At 42.7% G+C, this 21,462-nt stretch overlaps 1 long non-coding RNA gene across 1 annotated transcript; it reads right to left on the bottom strand.

The window, feature by feature from the left end:
• Window positions 1-6,026: 6,026 nt before the first annotated feature.
• Window positions 6,027-15,775, bottom strand: LOC141993474 (uncharacterized). Its single transcript, XR_012640868.1, has 3 exons — window positions 15,655-15,775; window positions 14,434-14,683; window positions 6,027-6,103 (listed from the first exon to the last, which is right to left on the bottom strand). It is a non-coding gene; the product is annotated as an uncharacterized LOC141993474 (long non-coding RNA).
• Between the last annotated feature and the right edge of the window lie 5,687 nt (window positions 15,776-21,462).

The following is a 21,462-nucleotide window of genomic DNA, read 5'->3' on the forward strand; positions in this document are numbered from 1 at the left end:
AGTGAGTCTCCTTCCCATGCACCGGCAGCAGATGCAGGTTGTTTCCTGTGCAAAGAGCGATGCTAAAGCAGGTTAAGTTGAGAAAGTGGAACTTTATTAATCCCTTCGGCCTGTTCTGTCAATGTAGCAGAGTTGCTTCCAGCTTAACTTTCTGGACTTCCCTGTTTCTCTGGTGTCCTATCACTAATAGCCCCCCCTCCTCTCCCCCCAGGGGCCCTCTAACTCCAGTGCCACTGATCGTAATACATCTTCCCTATTTTACAAACAAACATTAAAAACAAGTAATTGATGCCCAGATCCCTATCCTTTGGCAAGAGGTTGCTAGCACATAATAGAGATCTTAAGATAGTTTGGTGTCCTCAACAGGTGACCATACCAGGAGCATCCTATCTCTGTCTCACTAGACATACTCTGAGACAGGTGACAGACTGCAATTAAAAATCCATGGCTGGCACCTCAAAGTCTAGCAACTATTTCTCTGTGGAGTCTCTTCCTTCCCTGTGGGCTTGGCCTCAAGATGGCTCTTTGTTTCTCTGTTCTGGGTGTTGTATCTCCTGGCTCATAAGTGCTTCCTGTTTCTTCAGATCCCTTGTCTCTCTTGTGTAGTCACCTCATATGACCTGGATGCCACTGAACCCCTCACAATTCCTTTAGTTCACTCCATCCGGTGTCTCTCTAAATGCTGGATCCGCACAAGAGTGCCTGTCTCCAAGGCTGGTAGGTTCTTGGCTGACCTGTCGTACCTTAGTGTCTGCTTTTTCTAACTGCTGGTCATCTCCTTTTGGTAGTGTCCCCATCCTTCTGGCTGCAGCAGATCTCCCCTTATTGATAACATGGGTTTGGTCCTTCCTGCTATCAGTGCCTGTGTGGGACTGTTTTGGCACCCCTGACATAGGGTACTCCTGTGCGCCAAAAATGCTAGCAAGGGGTCTGAACCAGAAGAAACAACCTTGTGAAACAGCCTTGTGTAATGCTGTTTTCACAACTGATTGCACATTACCATTACTCTGTGGGTATTCTGTGGAGGAGATATTGTGGTGATCAAACTCCCATTTGTGTGCATATTCCTTAAATTCTTTCAAGACAAACTAGGGGCTGTTACTGACTACAGTGTCTGGAATGCCATATCTTGCAAAGTGGGCTTCAGTTTGACAAACACTGACTTGCTTCTTATATCAGGCAGGATATTGGCCTCCCAATTTTGAATTCCACTGTAATACAATACTGCATTTCCTTTCAAGTAAGTCCTTTCCCACCGGTCAGGTGAGCAGGTCATGTGGTAATAATCATACAACTGGCAGGTTTCAGACCCTTCTATCAAGGAGTGGAGTTGTGTAATTATTCCCAGGTAGTAAACACAGTTGTCAATGTGTGAAGCATGTATTTTTTCATAATGAGGTAAGACAGCTCCCTGCCATGAAAATACGATTCTATCCTGCACACACAACTCATCTTTAATTTGAAAATGTGGTTCTGCTCCTACTAGTAGTTGGCTTTTATCTTCTGGCCACTCTTCTAGTATTGTTCTCTTGACTGCCTGTAGTTGGATGTCCTTTCTGTAACCTCTTTGATTTCTATCAGCTTCACTGTTGAACCTGAGAGAGAGCAGCATGTTAACGGAGTCAGTGTCCTGATCTCCTTCCCACAACTCACTGATGCTAGATATATATATAGCCTGGATTCTAACACCAGTAATGGCCCTGAACAATGTCTGATCTCCATCTGGTAGCACTGCAGGCACCACAACTTGTTACAATCTCTTTGGAGCACTAAGGAGGGACTTTGTCATGTTTGCCTCTAGGGCAGTTGTCCTCAAACTGTGAGGCACACCCCCCCAGGGTCACAGAAGAACATCCAGGGGGCACGGTGAGCCTGGGTCAGCCCCCTAGGGGCAGGGAGGGAATGCCACTCAGCCCCACTGTGCCCCTTGTTCTGCTCCAGCCATGGCTCTTCTCCCAGCCACAGCTCCCTGCTGCAACCCCCCGGACAAAGGTTGCCAGGTGCCTGGTTTTTGACCAGGAAGTCCGGTTGGAAAGGGGACCTGGCAGTGTTCAGTTAGCACTCAGAGATTCTGGCGGCTCCCCCATCCTGCCCTGAGCGCGGCTTCCCCTTCCCCACCCTGCCCTATTCTTGGAGTACATGGCTCCCCCTCCCACGCTCACCCCACCACCCCCAGAGCGTGGCTTCCCTGCCCCCATCCTGCTACACTCACTCTGCCTCCCTCTGCCCCAGCTCCCAAGTGGCTGCACACCACATAAGAGGCATAATTGAAAACATTTGGGAACTACTGCTCTAGGGTTTTGTGGTCTGATTACACTATTACTGGATGGCCATCGGTGTACTGATGGAATCACTCCTCTCCAAATACCACAGTCCGAAGCTCTTTTTGTATTTAGGCATATCCCTGTTCAGTCTGTGACAGGGTTCTGAGGGCATAAGCAACCGGCTGCTCCTGCAAAAGAGCTACACCCAGTCCTTTCTCCAATGCATCACACTGGAGTGTCAGTGGCTCTCCTGGCTGGTAGTACTTTAGGAGAGGAGAGAGGCATCCATTATCAGTTTCAGTGCGTTAGATGCTTGCTGTTGGGGACCTGCCCAGTCCACTCAACATCCTTCCTTATGAGTCAACATACAGGTTCTGCTACTACAGCCAGGTGTGGACAGAACTTTGGAATGATACATTTTCCATCCAAGAGGCACTGTACCACTTTCACATCCACTGAAGCTGGCATGTCTCTGACTCCTTGATCTTGTTGGAATCTGTTCAATCCCTCAGTTGTGAGCAGATATCCGAAGTATATCATCTCATGCTGTCTGAGTCGTATTTTTGCTGGATTGAGTTTTATGTTCTTGTCCCTGCATCATTGTAGAAAAGCTTATAATTTTCTGGCATGGTCTCGTTCAGCTTCTGTATCATTACTCCCTTCACCTATGAGGATATAACCTGCAATTATTTTCACCCCAGGAAGTCCTTCCAATGCTTGGGTGAATCTCCTCTGGACCACCTCTAGTGCTGGGCCTATGCCCATCCGCATGAGCGGCCATCTGTTGTGACCAAATAGCATTGCAAAAGTTATCAGCATGCTGGAGTCTTTATCCAGGTTTATGTGCCAAAACCCATTCCTCACATCAGACCATAAAAATTTTGGCTTTGGAAAGTTCAGGTAAGATGTCATCAGTTGTGGCCAGTGAATATAGTGGCATATTTTCAATGCTCACTTCAGTGGCTCTCTCTATATAGATGCATAATTTGCCTGATGGCTTCTTCGTCACCACCATGTTGCTTACCAAGGTTATACCAGCCTCTACAGGTGGTAGGATATCCCTGCTCTGTTGACTTTTGAGCTCCTGGAGTACTTGATTATGTAGTACCCCTTGAATTTTCCTTTGTGATAAGCACGCAGGTTCCATTGTCGAGTCTACTTCAAATCACAGATTTCCTCTGAGATACTCGGTATCTTTGGAAAACATCCCCATATGCTTTCAAAATTGTCTCCATTATCTATGGACTCATGGAGAGAGTTATGGTGTTATCACCACTGTCTGATGTGCCATCCCCCTCTTGTACAAGTCTGAATGAATCTTTCTGAGACCTTCCTCTGCTCTTGCATACACTGCTAAAATGGTTGAACTTGCCACATTCCATGCAATGCTATCCTAGTGTGGGGCACTTCTTTACCTGTTTACCTGAGGAAATGCATCTCACTATGGGTATGGAACCCTGACCACTTGCTCTCCTTTGCAGTTGTCTCACTGCATGTACTTCTGGGAGTGTGGTGCCTCCTTGGGCTTACATCCTCTCTCAAGGCTTCCGCTGCACACCCCATGTCTAAGCATCTGTCTAATGTAAGATTGCCTTTCTGGAGCAGCCACTCCTGCAAATGGTGATCCCAAGTGCCAGAGACTATCCTATCATAAAATTAGGGAGTCTGTCAAACCCCAACTCCCCAAAATTGCATATAGCAGCCACTGTGTGTAAGGCAGTAACATAGAGGTCTATCCCCTCCCCTTTGGAGTCATCTCTAGAGAAAAACCTGTGTCTCTTCACAGGAACATAAAGTCTGGCAAGTCAAGTGTAAAAGTATAATTAGACAGGCCAAAAAAGAATTTGAAGAGCAAAGAGCCAAACTCTCAAAAACTAACAGCAAAACACATTTTCAGTACATCAGAAGCAGGAAGCCTGTCAAATGATCAGTGGGGCCACTAAATGGCTAAGGTGCTAAAGGAGCATTCAAGGAAGATAAGGCCATTGCAGAGAAGCTAAATGAATTTTTTGCATCAGTCTTCACTGCATAGGATGTGAGGCAGGTTTCCATACCTGTGCCATTCTTTTTAGGTGACAAGTCTGAGGAACGGTCTCAGATTGAGGTGTCAAAAGAAGTCACCAGGACTAGATGGTATTCACCCAAGAGTTCTGAAGACACTCAAATATGAAATTGAAGAACTGTCCAACCTAACATCATTTAAATCAGCTTCTGTACCAGATGACTGGAGAGTAGCTAACGTGACATCAGTTTTTAAAAAAAGGCTCCAGAGGTGATCCTGGCAATTATAGGCCAGTAAGCCTAACTTCAGTATCAGGTAAATTTGTTGAAACTATAGTAAAGAACAGAACTATCAGATACATAGATAAACACGATTTGTTGGGAAAGAGTCAACATGGCTTTTGTAAAGGGAAATCATGCCTCACCAATCTATTAGAATTCTTTGAGGGGGGTCAACAAAACGTGGACAAAGATGATCCAGTGGATATAGTGTACTTGGACTTTCAGAAAGCTTTTGACAAGGTCCCTCACCAAAGGCTCTTAGGCAAAATAAGCAGTAATGGGATATGAGGAAAGGTTCTCTGATGGATCTGTAACTGGTTAAAAGACAGAAAACAAAGGGTAGGAATATATGGTCAGTTTTGAGCATTGAGAGAGGTAAATAGTGGTATCACCCAGGGATCTGTTCTGGCACCAGTACTGTTCAACATATTAATAAATGATCTGGAAAAAGGTAAACAATGAGGTGGCAAACAAGTTTACTCAAGATAGAAGACTTACAAAGGGATCTCACAACACTGGGTGACTGGGCAACAAAATGGCAGATGAAATTCAGCATTGATAAATCCAAAGTAATGCACATTGGAAGACATAATCCCAACTATACATACAAAATGATGGGGTCTAAATTAACTGGTATAACTCAAGAAAGATCTTGAGTCATTTTGGATAGTTCTCTGAAAACATCCATTCAGTGTGCAGCAGCACTCAAAAAGTTAATGTTAGGAACTATCAGGAAAGGAATAGACAATAAGACAGAAAATATCATAATGCCACTTTATAAATCCATGGTATGTGCACACTTTGAATATGGCATACAGTTCTGGTCATCCCATCTCAAAAAAAGATATATTAGAATTGGAAAAGGTACAGAGAAGGGAAACAGAAGTGATTAAGGGTATGGAAGAGATCTGTAGAGGAGAGATTAAAAAAGACTGGGACTTTTCAGGTTGGAAGAGAGACAACTAAGAGAAGATATGATAGATCTCTATAAAATTGTGAATGGTGTGGAAAAAGTGAATAAGGAAGTGTTATTTACCCCTTCACATAACACAAGAGCTAACAGTCACCCAATGAAATTAATAGGCAACAGGTTTAAAAACAAACAAAAGGAAGTACTTAATGCACAGTCATTGCCAGGGGATACTTTGAAGACCTATAACAGAGTTCAAAAAAAGAACTATATAAATTCCTGGAGGATAAATCCATCAACTGCTATTAGCCAGGACGGTCAGGGATGCAACTCCATACTCTGAGTGTCCCTAGCCACTGATTGCCAGAAACTGGGAGTAGACCAGAAAGGATGGATCACTTGATGACTGTCCATTCTTTTCATTCCCTCTGATGCACCTGGCATTGGCCACTGTTGGAAGACAGGATACTGGGCTATATGGACCATTGGTCTGACCCAGTATGACTGTTCTTATGTAGAGTAAAATAATAGTTTTACTTACCTGTTGCTGTTGGCCTCCTGCATGGCCAGGTCTCTGAACAGCTCAAACTCCATCTTCCACTGTGTCAATCACTGGGCAAGGTGTGTGTCTACAAAATCCAGGGCTCTGAGGGAGGAGTTAGACGGATATCCATGGTTCATGCTGTCAGCTGCTGCACTTCAGAGAACTCACAGCACCAACACTTTCATTTGTAAAGAGTGATGCTGAATTTAGGTTAAGCTGAACAAGTGGAAATTTATTAAACTCTTTGGACTGCTCTGTCCATGTGGCAGAGTGCCACTGGAGTCAGGCTGGAATCCAATGTTCCACTTCCCTGGTGGCCTGTCAATAACAGTCCCACCAGGGAACATGGGCCCTCTGACTCCAATTCCACTGGTCATGATACACAGGTAGCCTTCACAGCTGAGTAGAGAGGTACCTTACACCCAATTACACCCAATTTTCTCCCCGGTGCAGACATGTAGCAGAGTTCACAACTGAGCAGTGTGCTTCAATAAGATGCACTGGGAGGACAGACTTAAATGCTAATTTATAACTCCTTGACCAAATCTTATTGATCACTAGCTAGAAAAAACAAAGCATGGATAACATGACAGAAATGCAAAATATACTGTACAGAAAACACATTACTAAGGCTGATTATTAAGATGTTCATGCTATTAGAAAGTTTTGTATAGCTGAGGGTACTTCTCTCTGTCTTATTATTATAATAAGGATTATAATAGTCCTGGTAGTATTTAGGTACTCTAACTCCACCTTTTCCTTCTAGACTCAAAACAATTAAAATCTGTTTCATTTTATCTGAAATTTAAAATTAATGAAAAAATAAGAAAAAAAGTGATACTTTTCAGAATACTTAACATAAGCAGATTTCAGAATAAGTAATTTTTTTAGGTCCAGTATTAATTGTTCATACCAGGGGTCATATGCTAAAAGGCCATCAGAATATATTTAGGGTACAAAAACCCCAAACAAGAACACTGATTTGGTATCTCCTCAGACTTCCATAAGTGAACTTCCATAAGTCTGAGGAGATACCAAATCAGATCTGAACTTCATAGCTCAACTTCTACATCAGTACTGTATAATGGACCTGAACTGGAACACCAGAGCAGAAATCTCTTGAATTGTGAAGAAGTTTGAATTCAGATCTTCACTGTTTGGCTTAGGACCCTCTTCAGACTGGAGCTTCATTTACAAAAACAGAAAAACCACCACAACTGGGACTGTGTGGTGCATGCCTACTGTCTATTGCTGTTAATCTTGGCCTGGGCTGTCCAGTCTTCTGCCACCCAAATTAGTTTTTGAAATAGCATTAGGCCATTTCTGTCTGAAACAGAGTTAAAGGAAACAGCTGAAGTAGCTGGAGCCAACAAGAGCTTTGTTATACTTAACCCAGATTTCCTTGCACCTGGCTGAGAGGGCACTGTGCTTTCAGTACCTGCAAAGTGTGGACTTGATTTTGCCACAGATTTTAACTTTAAAATAATAATACAAAAAAGCTTTGAACTTGAGCCTACAGCCAATCTATTCTACAACATGCAATAGTAATACAATAGAAGAAATGCTTTGCAGAGTGGAGATCTGCCACCTAGCAACCATTTGGAAGGGTTTTCTTCAGTAGCCTGAGACCCACGACACAGACTTTACAGAAGAGAGCTCAGGGGCTAAGGGAAGGGTTGCAAGGCTGCTCTCTGCGTCTGTGACACAGACAATTGTTGAATGAGTGATTAGGACTTCATTCTCAGGGAAAAAACATGCAGATTAAGAGACCTGTTTAAGTCAGGCTCTGCTGTTGACAGGAATAAGGGATGTTCATTTTGTGGAAAAATGTGTTTACACTAAAAAAAGAAGGATCCTGTTTCACAGAGGCTTTGGACTCTGCAGAGGACATTTCTGTGATGATGGTCATGTTTGTTCTGAGATGGGGATTTACTTGATGCAAAATTATTATAGGAGATTTAATTACTTTGAGAGTGAGAACAACTAAAGTAAGGACAGATTTTATGGCAAAGTGGATTACAAAAACCTCTGGACTACCCACAAATATACACAGGATTATGGAATCAGTAGGATGAAAACCAGCATGTAACTACATGAGTGTTTCCTCAAACAGACCCTGATTCAGCCAGGTACTTAAGCACGTGCCTGTTAACTCACTGAAGTCAATGGGATGATTCTGTGCTTAAAGATAGGCACATGCTTAACCAGCTGGCTGAACAGGTACTTAGGAAATACATCAGAAGTGGCAGAATAATTTGAAATCTAGCAAAACTCTTCACAAAAAACCTCAGCTTATTGCTAGAAATCATGCAGGTTTCCTTTCTTCATGGGTTAACAAGCAAAACTGCAACTTCCCAGAGCCAAATTTCTACTCAATGCCATATTTCTGACCACAGAGTGGATTATGAATAGACATGATACAGATGACAGTAAGTTAATTGCCTTACATTCACTAGAAGTTATGTTATTCGACTGAAGAAAAAAAAATCAAAAAAGAACATATTAAGAGTTCTTTCATATTAAAAAGGTAAATAAGATTTGTCCTAAGCCTTCTTAAAGGGTGGGCCTAGGTCTCAAACAGAATGTAAATAAAATCATTAATTAAAAAAAATTAAAAAAAAATCAGGGAAAAAACAAAACATATGGGGAAGAGCCAAGCACATGTACAAACACAGATAAAACCTAAACAAACGAAACATGTACTCCACAAACAATACAGGAAACACAAAATCTGACTAAAAATAAAATGAAACAAACCAGGAAAAAATTTAAATGAAAAAAAAAAAAAAGTATATGTCTCAACAAGACAGAACTCCACACAGTCATATGAGAAAAACACATGCTTCTCTCAAAAACAAGCACAAGGGGGAAATGCCACAGCCATAAGTGAGGGAAAACATAATGTATTATGTTCAACCAGAGATTTTTATCTCTACTAACTGCAGAATACAAGGAAAAAAAACACATCCCAAAATTTAAAAAAAAGGAACAGGTAGGTCAATTGTCAGTTATTGTTTCATAGCACATGAATGGGAATGTTAATATTATGTAGCCAGGATTTCTTTTTGAATGATCTTTAGAAAGTTTCTTTTGTATACTTTTCTATCTGTTTCACCATCAAATCTAACTCATCATACAACATTGTTAAGAGGTTTGGTATTGCTCCAGGCACATTACTGAAATAATCAGCATTCCTAAATCCACCATAATTAATAATTGCAGTACTCACATTTTACAAGATTGTCTGATTACATAGTTCTTTATTTATGCTGTAATTAATAATTGTGTTTCTATAGCAACCCCCTTGACCCCACACACTGCATTTTAGACACTGTACAACAGAATACAAATTTATACAAAAAACAATTAAAAATATAAAACAAAAATAAATGTGGTCTTCAAATATTTGAGGAAAGAATTAGATATATTGCAAATAAAGGCTGTTATAAAACAACTTAGAAGGGGAAAAGCTTTAAGGTGTTTTTCTAAAAGTGAGAGAGAATGAAATGAGATAAAGTTCAAGGGAGAGTGAGTTACACACCATACAGGGCCGGATTTACACCTTACACACTCCTAGGCACAGCATCTTCAGTGCCCTTCTCCCCCCCCGCCACCCCACAGCTGACCATTTTTCCATAAAAAATGAAACCTTTAACCCACTTTTAACTTTTAGGCGCCCCTACACATATGCCAACTGTGCCTAATTGGATATCCAACCTTGACACCATAGGGCCCATCACAGCAAAAGTGCAATTGCTTGACAAGTTCAGATGTGAAGACGGAAACCTGATACAGCTTGTGATGTGTGAACTCAGATACCCATCAGTAAAATGCTCAGCGAGATGGTCTCAAAGGGAACCAAGGCCAACTCTGCTAAGGGCTTAAAAAGCACAGGTGCCAATTTAAAGTTCCATCCACCATTTTCAAGCCAATGTAAAAGAGTAGGACTGGCAATGGGCTTGATCCTGCAAGACGCTGAGCAGTTGGGCCCTGATTCATCAAAGCACTTTAACAGTGCAGGAGGTTAAGTGTTGGAACAAACTACCAAGGGAAGCAGTGGATTCTCGATCTCTTGATGCCTTCAGATCAAGACTGAATGCCTTTCTGCAAGATATGCGTTAGTCAAACTCAAGTGTTTGAGCTCAATGCTGGGATAACTGAGCGAAATTCTATTGCCTGTGACAGACATGAGATCAGACTAGATGAGCAAATGGTCCCATCTGGCCTGAAAATCTGATCCATGAATCTACTCATATGCTTAAAGTTAAATGCATGTTTAAGTGCTTTGCTGGACTGAGGCCACCGTGCTTCAGCACCTTGCAGGATCAGCCCAGTGGGATTGTGATGACTCAAACCGGCGAGCTGTTGGGCCACTGCACTCCGAACACGCTCAAAGTGATGGAGCAGCCCCACTGAGAGCCCTAAAATAGGGGAGTTAAAATAGCTGTCACAAGGGCATACATTTGCTTTTTGTGAGCTCACCACCGAAGAAGTAACCACACAAATTCCTGATCTCGATAGTATGGTTTACAGACAGCATAGATCAAAGATTCAAATAATTTTGAAATATTATTTGATATTGTCAGTGAGCTTTGTCACAATTGTGATGAGATGATCCTGTATTAACTGAAAAGCCATTTGATAATTTATAAATAGAAAACCTAGCTAAAAAAAAAAATCAGAGTTTAAAACACTGCATTGACTTATCCAAAGGAGACTGAGAAATACTTTGGATCTAATGTTAATAATGGAGTCACTTTAAGGAATCAAAACTACCATATGGTATTGTTTTTTGGAGCCACCTTGAGAGTCAAAAATTAAATAAAATAATAGTGTCAAGGGAAGCTTCAAATAGATTAACAGGCTGGGAGAACAGGAGCCAGGGACTGCTAAGTCTTCCTGCCATGGGCACTGGTGTCAGGTTAGAAGGCAATAGGAGCGGAGGGTGCTCAGCAACATACTGGACCTATCTCAAACTGTGGTAGTGCCAGAAAAGTGAGTGCATAAAATTGCCACCTTGTTACTTGTCTTATCTGCGGCTTATGTGCCTTCTGAGTCACACCGCATGCATATTCCTGCTTTACTATTCAAAGCAATTTCTACGACTCTTTGTGGTCTTCAGTGATCCCTTAGGGTACATGTATACTGCAAATAAAGGTGCAATTGTAGTGTGGGTAAGCATAACTGTACTAGCTTTAATCTAGCTAGTATTGGTAATGATAGCAGTGAAGTCAAGGTAGCACCGACTGTGGTGCAAGCCAGCAATCAATATATAATCAGGGTCCCCGGTGGGCTTGTACTGGGGCAGCTACACTACGCTGAAGCCTGTGCCACTATATCTTCATTGCTATGGGTACCTGCACTAGCTAGATTAGAGCGAACATGGGTATGCCTACCCACCCTACAGTTACACCACACCTTCATTTGTGGGGTAATCATACCTTCAGTGCTTCAGGTGCTCTGCCTGGGATCCTCAGCCCTTAAAAGTCATAGTCCCCAAAACTACACTCTGAGCTCTTCAGAGCTTGCTTAGCTTTGGAAGAGCAAGCTTTCTTTACCTAACCCGTCCATCTATCAATTTCTATAATATATACACAGGACCAGATTCTCAGTTGGTTCAAATGGATATTGCTCAGTTGAAGTCAGTAATGTTGATTTACACCAGTCGAGAATATGACCTATAATATCTAGTCAATATTATCTGCATTCTGCTTTCCACATTATTAGCCATATGTAGTAGTTGTGAAAGCACATTTATAGGCAAAAATTTGGCCCTGCATTTTGATTCAAGTCTTTATTGCAGGTGATAGTGTATGAAGCAAAAAGGATACAGCTTGATTTTCAAATGTAAGTTGATCTTGCAGAACTGTTAAATTCTGAGCAAATGATTTGATTTTTAAAATTACTTTACTAACCACTTTATAATCAGGTGGCCCCCAAAGAACGAAATATACTTAAGTCATCATAAATTCCAGAATCTTTGATGAATGTGACCCCTTAAGAGTATTCAGAACACTCTGGGAATCTGTTTGGATACAAAGAAAAATATACATTAAAATTGGCAGAATAACTGGCTGGCATCAGATGTGTTTATTATTGCATGTAATTTATTTGGTAAATCCTATTGTATTTATTATCCACATCTACCAGATGCTCCTAAACAAAATATGCTCTGCCAGATCAATTCTGTATGTACTTGATGTCTAACTTAAACAGCATATGGATGTTAACATAATTCAGTTACCAATTCATCCACATTTTTTTCTATGTAGAACCTGACAAAGTGTTTCTGATGTGATAGTCTAATTTTGCATGTCTTTAGTTTCTGCAGCTCTTGCATTCTGTGCTATTTATGAATGTTCTACTTGATCTTTAGTTGGATGCTCAAAATTCACTACCTTGCCCATAATAATAATATAAATATAGCACTCATTTTAGGGCTACCAACTCTTCTGTCCAAGTGAATATAAGTGAAGCACATTTTCATGCATCTTCTTCATTGTTATTTAAACGCAAATGGATGATGGATAACGTCTCAGATGAATGGGGCAATAGTAAGAATTCGGAACTAAAGACAGGACCACATTTTTGTGATAATACCTTAGCTTCAATAAACTTTAAATCAATCAAATACAAATTTACATGTAGTTACTTATAAGAAGATAGTTAAAAAGCAAGGGACAGGACCATGCTTTCTGGCAAAATATCTGTGGGAGAGTAAAACATACTTTGAAAACTCTTCAAGATTCCAATTCCAGAGTTTTCAAGGAGTCATGAAGTTGGGGGCTGTTATTGCCTCCCCATAGAGTGGACTGCAACATAGCTCTTAAACCCTGCAAATGTCCTGAGATCTGCAGGGAAAGGCTCGGGACATTCACAGAAGAATGGGGTATTCCATGGTGTGTCATGCTAGCAATGCTGCTCAGCCTTTGCCTCTGCTTTTGCTAGGGAATTTAAAGCATGAACCAAGAAAAATGACAGCATCAACAATAATTCTGGTGGATTTGCAATAAGATGTGCCATTTTGGATGCTGTGCTTTGGCCAGGCCTCTTCCAAACCAGCCCCACATCTCTAAAACCTGAAGAGCTATGCAGATGTGCTTCACCAGGCCTGGGGCAGATAGAATGAAACCACAGAGTATGGCTACACTGCAATTAAAAACCTGCAATGGGCCTGTGCCAGCTGACTTGGGCTCACAGGGCTCAGGCTAAGGAGTTGTTTAATTACAGTGTAGGCATGGAGGCTCAGGCTGGAGCCTGGGCTCTAGGACTCTACGAGGTAGGGTCCCAGAGCTTGGGCTACAGCCTGAGTGTCTATACCGCAATGAAACAACCCCTTAGCCTGAGTCAGCTGGCATGGACCAGTGACAGGTATCTAACTGCAGCATGGACTAGGTCAGAGGGGGGCAATCTACGACCCACAGTACCCTTCCCTCTGGCCCCTGAGCTCCTGCCAGGGAGTAGGGTCAGGACAGGTTTGCGGAGGAGCCAGCCCAACTCCCCAGCAGCATGGTGAGTGGGGTGGAGGCTAGCCCCTGGCCCCTCGCCTTCTTCTCCCCTCCCTCACAGTCACAGTTCCCCCAGCTCCAGCAGGGTGGCATGGGGTTTTGGGGGGCTGGATAAGGGGGGGGCAGACCACACCTCGCTGTTTGGGGAGGCAGCCTTCCCTCCCCCAACCTTCCCTACCAGGCCCTCCATATAATTTCTGTACCCGATGTGGCCTTAGGGCCAAAAAGTTTGCCCACCCCTGGACTAGGTTGACCAGATAGCAAGTGTGAAAAATTGGGATGGGGAGGGCAGTGGGGGGTAATAGGGTCTGTGATACAGCATGGCCAGAGGGCAGCAGGAGAGTGTTTGAAGGGAGCCTTATTCCCTGTATAGGGAAGAAAGTTTGCTATAAATTAAAGCACCTGAAGTCAGTCACATGATAAAAACTGCCTGCTTCAATCAGACAAGAGGAGGAGTTGAAGCAGAGTGGATTGGTGTTGGAGCAGAGAGCAGTTTGGAGGAGTTGAAGCAGAGGAGAGTTTGGAGAAGTGCTTTGGTGGGCTAAGAAGACCAAGACTCTAGGAAAAGGGACACCTCATTTGTGCAGAGGGAGGGCAGGAAGCCCCACAAGCTGAAGGCAGGAGAGGGAAGTAGCCCAGGGGAAGGAACCGCTAGTTCTAGTGGTTTACCGCTATCCCTAGGGTCCCTGGGTTGGGACCCGGAGTAGAGGGCGGGCCTGGGTCCCTCCCTCTCTACTCTCCTCCTCTAGGACACTAGTGGGGCAGTTAATACCCCAGTTCAGGGGCAAGAAACAGTGTCCTGAACGCCCCCCCAAGAAGAGAACGCAAAACCCATCATAGTAGTGCCGGCAATTTGCCACAGGTCCTATACAAGACAAAACTCCTAATATTGGGACCGTGTCCCAGTAATACCCATAGACATACCGTTAGGGTGAAGCCCAGTTGTACAAACTTCCTGTTTCCTCCTCTGGCTTAAACAGGGGCTGCAGCCCAATCAGGATCCTTGGACCTCTCCCAATCAAAGTGTAGGGGTGAGGCTTGAGCCCCAGTTGGGCTTCATGGACTCTGGTCCCAGCTGCTGCCTGTGAGCTGCTGGGTGAGGACTGGAGAATGATGACCCTCACAGACTTGGCTTTGAGACCCACAGGCCCTCACAGGAGGGGACAAAATTGCCCTAAGTGGAAATGCCCAAATGCAACCAGTTAATAAAATATAAATGTTAATAATTGAATCCATAACTTGTATTCACATTATTCATACATTATTCTTTAAGAAAAATCACTTTTTTAAATGACAGAGGCAGGCTGTTGACTTCCCTCAGTTCAAGTTTAATGCAATACGCTATCATTTAATTAGCATGAGTGAATGAATAAGACTCGTACTGTCTCACAAAAAACCACCAGGGGAACAGAGGTGACAGAGGTCATTACAAAGTGAGACATCCAGGCCGCTGGTAAAATACATCTGGTAGTGCTTTCTTCATTGTCAGGGACATGAGCCTGTGGGGAGCTCCACTTCTTGCCAATGTCAGGAGCAGACTTTTACTGAAGGATACGCTTGTCAAATTCAATAGCACAGGTGTCCCAAGACAAGCTCAGGAAATTTATAAACATACTGAGCAGAAGAGGAAGGAGCTCTTGAGCCTCAATTTTTTCGTTTCTGTGTGAATACAGGTTACGAGATATCTTATTTGAAGGCTAGTCAGCTCAAATGTTACCTTTAAACCAGGTACATCAGAAGATACAATATGTCAGAGAAAAGTTTAAAGAAAACGTTCTTTCAGCGGATTTTAAACTGATCAAGAGATAAACAGGCTGTATAACACTAACTTAAGGTTATTTTAGAATGACCGTACCATACAGAAATAATGAAGAACCTGTGAGCATTTGTATGCTGATCTTTTCAGATGAGTTTGTAAACAATAAGAAAAGGAGTACTTGTGGCACCTTAGAGACTAACCAATTTATTTGAGCATAAGCTTTCGTGAGCTACAGCTCACTTCATCGGATGCATACTGTGGAAAGTATAGAAGATATTATATACACACAAAAAGCATGAAAAAATACCTCCTCCCACCCCACTCTCCTGCTGGTAATAGCCTATCTAAAGTGATCACTCTCTCTCTCTCTCGTGAACAAAACTTACCCTGCAATTTCTTCTCCTGGCAGCCAAAGGCTGCTGTAGGACCAGGCACAGGAACTCAGAGCAGGGAGACTCTCTCTGGTACTCTCAATGATCCTAGGCAGCACAGAGAAGGAAGCAGCCTGACTCAAATGCAGATAGAACAAGGGATGGATCTGGCAAGGGGAGGGGGAGTAGACTGTGAGAGGAGCCTGGTGAGGGTGGGTTGATCAACTTGAGTTTAAGCTGAGTCAACTTGTGAGTCATACAGCCATTGTAAATCATGAAAAGAAAGCAAGGTCATCTCCTACCACTACAGGAATATATATTTACCTCTCCTCCATACATAAACACTCAGAGTGGAATTAAAAAATTTGGCAATGTGAAACCATTCCAAATCAGTTAGGCATGATAATCCGTTACAAGTATAAATACAATATATTGATTTATTTTTCAACTTACTTGTTCTGTTCACACCACACGTGACTTTAGAGCAAATGATTTTTTTTTCTAATATGTCTTAGGAATTAACGATACATTTAGTAGTAAATAAATTGTACCAGATATGTCAGATAGAACATACATATGCCTTCAATCATATAAAGCTGAATCCTTATATTTCATTAGTTTCAAAAGAACACGTCACTCCAATAGCTGGAGAAGAGGATAAGCCAGAGGTGGGCAAACTACGGCCCAAAGGCCACATCCAGGATGTGGGACCCTCCTGCCTGACCCCTGAGCTCCTGGCCCGGGAGGCTCGCCCCTGACCCCTTCCCTGCTGTTCCCCCTCCCCCGCAGCCTCAGCTCACTGCGCTGCCGGCGCAATGCTCTGGGTGGCGGGGCTGCGAGCTCTTGCCAGGCAGCACAGTTGCAGAGCCACAGCCTGACCCGGTGCTCTGTGCTGCGCGGTGGCACGGCTGGCTCCAGCCAGGTGGTACGGCTGCCTGTCCTGGTGTTCTGGGTGGCATGGCTGTAGTGCTGCCAGCCACCGGTGCTCCAGGCAGCCCTGTAACAGGGAATGGGGCGGGGTTGGATAGAGGGCAGGGAAGTTCAGGGTGGTGGTCAGAGGATGGGGGTGTAGATAGGGGTCAGGGCGGTCAGAGGGCAGGGAACGGGGGGGGGGTTGAATCGGGGCAAGGGCCCTAGGGGGCAGTCGGGGGAGGGGGGGTTGGAGGTCAGATAGGGGGCAGAGGCTGGGCCATGCCTGGCTGTTTGGAGAGGCGCAGCCTCTCCTAACCGGCCCTCCATACAATTTCAGAAACCTGATGTGGCTCGCAGGCCAAAAAGTTTGCCCGCCCCGGGATAAGCAGAGCAGGGTTAATTGTGTACACATTGAAGAGCAGTACAATGCAGCGAGCAGCTATGGCTGCGATGACAAGATGACAAAAAGAGAGAGACAGTTTTTTTATATATCTCTAGGTGACAGGTGTTAAACTTTACCTTCATTCTTTTCGAAAGTGTTCAGGTGATATAAGAGCCTACATTTCACTTTCAAAATGACTGAGGCAATACATTGGATCTTTGCACACACAAATGATGAGGTATCCAAATTTCAGTGAGCAACCATTGTCATTACACACACAAATTAAGAACATAAGAATGACCATACTGGGTCAGACCAAAGGTCCATCCAGCCCAGTATCCTGTCTACTGACAGTGGCCAATGCCAGGTGCCCCAGAGGGAGTGAACTTACCAGATAAAGATCAAGTGATCTCTCTCCTGCCATCCATCTCCACCCTCTGACAAACAGAGGCTAGGGACAAAATTAGGCAACAGTTGTGTACAAAATTTAGCTTGTTGTAGTGGGCACCTGTTCTTTTAAAAATCATGCCCTAAATATTGGAAAGGGTGTATATGGAGACATATGTAATTTCACATGCCAAACCTATGCTTTCAGACCTCAATCATTTCCATTGCTACATAATTCCACAGAAATTTTTATTTTAGCACACATATGGCTTGCTACATAGTCACACAATTAATTGCCAGGCTTCTAGCCAGCCTCTGCTGTGGAGGGCTGTCACTTGAAAGTTGCTAAAAATAGTAATTATAAATTATTATTTTTTGCGGATTTTTCACTCAGCATAGTGAAATTTAATTTGCAGGGAATATAATATTTCCAGTTTCAAGGCCTGATTCTCATTTACACTGAGGCCCTCTTTATACTACTCTGGCACTTTAAAGGGGCTTTGGTTTAAGAATCAGGCTCCTAAAATATAAAGTGATACATGTATTCATTTGGGGTGAGAAGGCCCATGCAATACTCTACATGCCACATTAATTCCTCTTAAGCCATAGGGTGGGATTTAGTGACACAGGCACACGCAAGCGTGTCTGTAGCATTCTGAATTTCATACTTGATGCTGAACAAAATGAAGTTATTAATTCATTCTACTTAATTTTTCTTCCATTCCCTCATCTGTGCTGAAGATGGCAATCAGACCTGCACAATTTTATGCAAAATTTAGTATTTATCCAATTTTTTTGTAAATAACCATAAATCTGGATTTTGATGCAGATGGACGTGACAGATGTCTTTCTACTCAAAAGAATAAAATGATAAATTGCTAAAGATATTATTTTTATTAGAAGAAAACTTTTATTAGCCAGATATGATTGGGTAAAGAAAATGCCAGTTGGATATTTACACACCCCTATGTGGGAGAGAGTATTGCATTATTATTAATTATGAATGTTTCTAATAGTGCATACAACATTCTAGGTGCTGCACAAACTGTTGTGGAGTACAAAGGCGGCATGGTGTAGACAGGTGTAGCTGTAGACGCTGTAAAAAGGAGCTTAAAATTTTATAATGGATTTCAATGCAACTAAAAGCTAGCCTGCTAGGAGCATACTTAAAATAGGAACACTCCATTGCGTCCTTGATCAGTCCAAGTCTTTTGAAGATTTTTTTTGTTTTTGCAAAGAAGAGTTATATTATGTACCTTATTACCTTAACTTTAGGTTAGTACAGTGATTCTTAATGACATCCTTTCTAAAAGATGTCTTTCCCCAATGTCTTCCCCAAAATATGCAAATACATACCCTTAAAATTCAGTTAACCCCATTTTGTAGATCTGGCTCTGATGCAGCTCCTTCTGTATACATTTGCATCCAGATCTATAAATACATCCTTTTATTTACTCTTAAAATTTCTAACACTCGTAATCACTGTATTACAAAAAACAAACTCCTTCCCTCAACATGAGAGGGTAAAATGGTCTCTTGATATTTGTTGTGGGTAGAAACGTTTGTGGATAAGCAAAAATTATACTCCTGGGTAAGTGAGTGCTATCCTTGTAGAAAAGCTGAAGTAATTTATCAGTCTGAAATTCCAATAGCAACCTATTTTCCCCCTTTCATCTGTAGCCAACAACTTAGGCTCTCTTCCCTCGCAGCAAGTGACCTCTTCCCATCCCCAACCTAATGGTGTCTTCCTGCAACTGTGCTGGGCCTCTGTCATTCTCTAAAAGTAATGGACTGTGAGCCACTTCAAATCCCAATGTATGTGTGAGGGGGTTGGGACTCACAACCCCAGCGCCTCCTGTTGGTACCTCCGGGAATTAGCTCAGTCCACGTGGAGCACCCTCCGCTGGTGGTGTTCTGTCCATCTCTCACCCTCTGTTGGTGTCTGGACCCGCGTTGCTCCCTTCTCGCGGCATCCTCTTCAGGACACTGCCCTCTAGCAGTGCCCCCTAGTCCATGCTCACCCCCTTCCGGGGGAGGTTAACAGCAGTCTTTCCAGTTTGCCCCAGCCACAGTGGCTAAGCACACCCCCAAAAGTCTAACCCCTTCTGTCAGGGGTCGGGTGCAGTCCTCTATGGCCACTTCTAACGGCCAGGTGTAATACAAGGGGGAAAGGGGGACCCAGGCCCACCCTCTACTCTGGGTCCCAGCCCAGGGACCCTCTGGTGGCAGCCTCCCTGCCCACCTTCGCAGTGTCCAGAGATCAGTCTCCTACAGCATTAGCTTAGTGGAATAAAGAAAATAGCTGTCAGCGTACCTTCTTCCTACATAGTTTGTAGAGCTAGTCAGGAATTTTCAGATTAAACGTTTATTATTGGAGAATGCTGATTAATCAGAATCAAAACTGTTCAGTGGAAAGGGTTGGTTTTGACAAGTCTTCCAATAGAAAAAAAATGAAACTTGTTTTTAAAATTTTCCACATTTTCAAAACAAACCCCTTTTTCTGGTTTGAAGTTGTGTTTCAAATTTTTCATCTTTTATACAAAAAAGGTTTAATCTTTTAAAAGAGCATAAACAAAACAAAACATTTCAAAATCAAAATGAAGTGTTTCAATTGACTTTTTTTTTTTGGATTATCAATTTGCAATAATTTTTGAGATTGACTATTTTTTCCTGATTTAGGATGGGGGAAAAAAATTCAAAGTCTATTTATTTCCGTCAGCCCTTGCACCACTTATTCACATGTACTTCACTTTGTTTACTGTTAGGCTAATTTTTAAGTGTAAACCAGATCAACCCAACTATGTCATTCAGGGCTGTGAAAAATTGTGTGCCCCCTGAGCACCGTAGTTAGGTACCCTAATCATCAGAGTAGCTCCAACCTCTGAGACACATGGATTAACTAAACAGACAGAAAGCCCCCTTCCATTGATGTAGGAAGTGTCTACACTATGGCGGCACAGCTACAGTGGCATAAACATGCCCACAGATACAGTCCCAGTGTTTCAGATCCCATTAATCCTGCATCTGACAGGAGAATGTTTAGTGGAAGAGTCCCTAAAAATTTTATCTATAAACCTTTTCTACTGATTGTTATTCATAAAATATTGCCATTTAAACAGCTTAGCATTTTAAACTTTGCATATAGCACCAGGAAACTCAATGTGAAACAATGTCTGACATAGTTTGATACATTTTGTGGTTGCTATTGGAAACTGAAGAAAGCTTGGAAGCTGGCAAACCAATGTCTGAAGCACAACGTTGTCTTTGTTGCTGAAGGATGCTATTTTCTTGGTCTGTCCTTTCTTTATTCTCTTTGTATGCACGGTGCACACAAACTACCTGTACAAATGACCGGGGGCACAGGGGATCATTATTGTCGGAATATCTATAAGGAGCTTGTTATCTTTTTAAAGTTTAAGATAAAGAACAAACTTTTTTTTAAAAAAATTTCTATGAAGTTAAAATAAGAATTCTAGAAAGCTATTATGATTTAGATCAGTTTCTTTAATAATAAATCAAAGTATGGCCCTGATTCACCACTGTTATGCCAATATTACACCAGTGTAACTCCATGGACAAAAATGGGCTCCCACTGGGTAAATGAGCTATTTCTGTAGCACCTTCCATTCAGTCAATCTGATATAAATTAAGTGCCTGATCTGCTCAAGTATGGCTACAGGAGCTGCAGTTGTACCCTGTGACTGCACTACAGGTACACCGTCAAACATTTCAGTGAGGAGTAGGGCTCTACCAAATTCATGCTCCATTTTGATCTATTTCAGTCAGAGGATTTTAAAAATAATAAATTTCATTTTTTCAATCTGAAATTTCAGTGTTGTAATTGTGGGGATTCTGACCCAAAAAGGAGTTGGGAGGGAGGGGTCACAAGGTTATTGTAGGGGGGATGGGGCACCTGCCTCACACTGGGCTCTAAAGGGTTAATAGAGTTATAGGGAGGCTGCACAGAAGGCAGCCAATCAAAGGACGACTGAATGAAGCAGCCAATCAGGCCCATATAAAAAGGGAGCTGCAGGGCAGAAGAGGGCAGTTCTCTGCTGGGAGCCCAGGGAGGAAGGACTGTGTCTCTGGAGGTCTGAGAGAACTGCCAGCACCCTGGACAGAGCAGGGGTGCTAGCAGCGAC

Source organism: Natator depressus, chromosome 9, assembly GCF_965152275.1.
Source record: "Natator depressus isolate rNatDep1 chromosome 9, rNatDep2.hap1, whole genome shotgun sequence".
Lineage (NCBI taxonomy): Eukaryota > Metazoa > Chordata > Testudines > Cheloniidae > Natator > Natator depressus.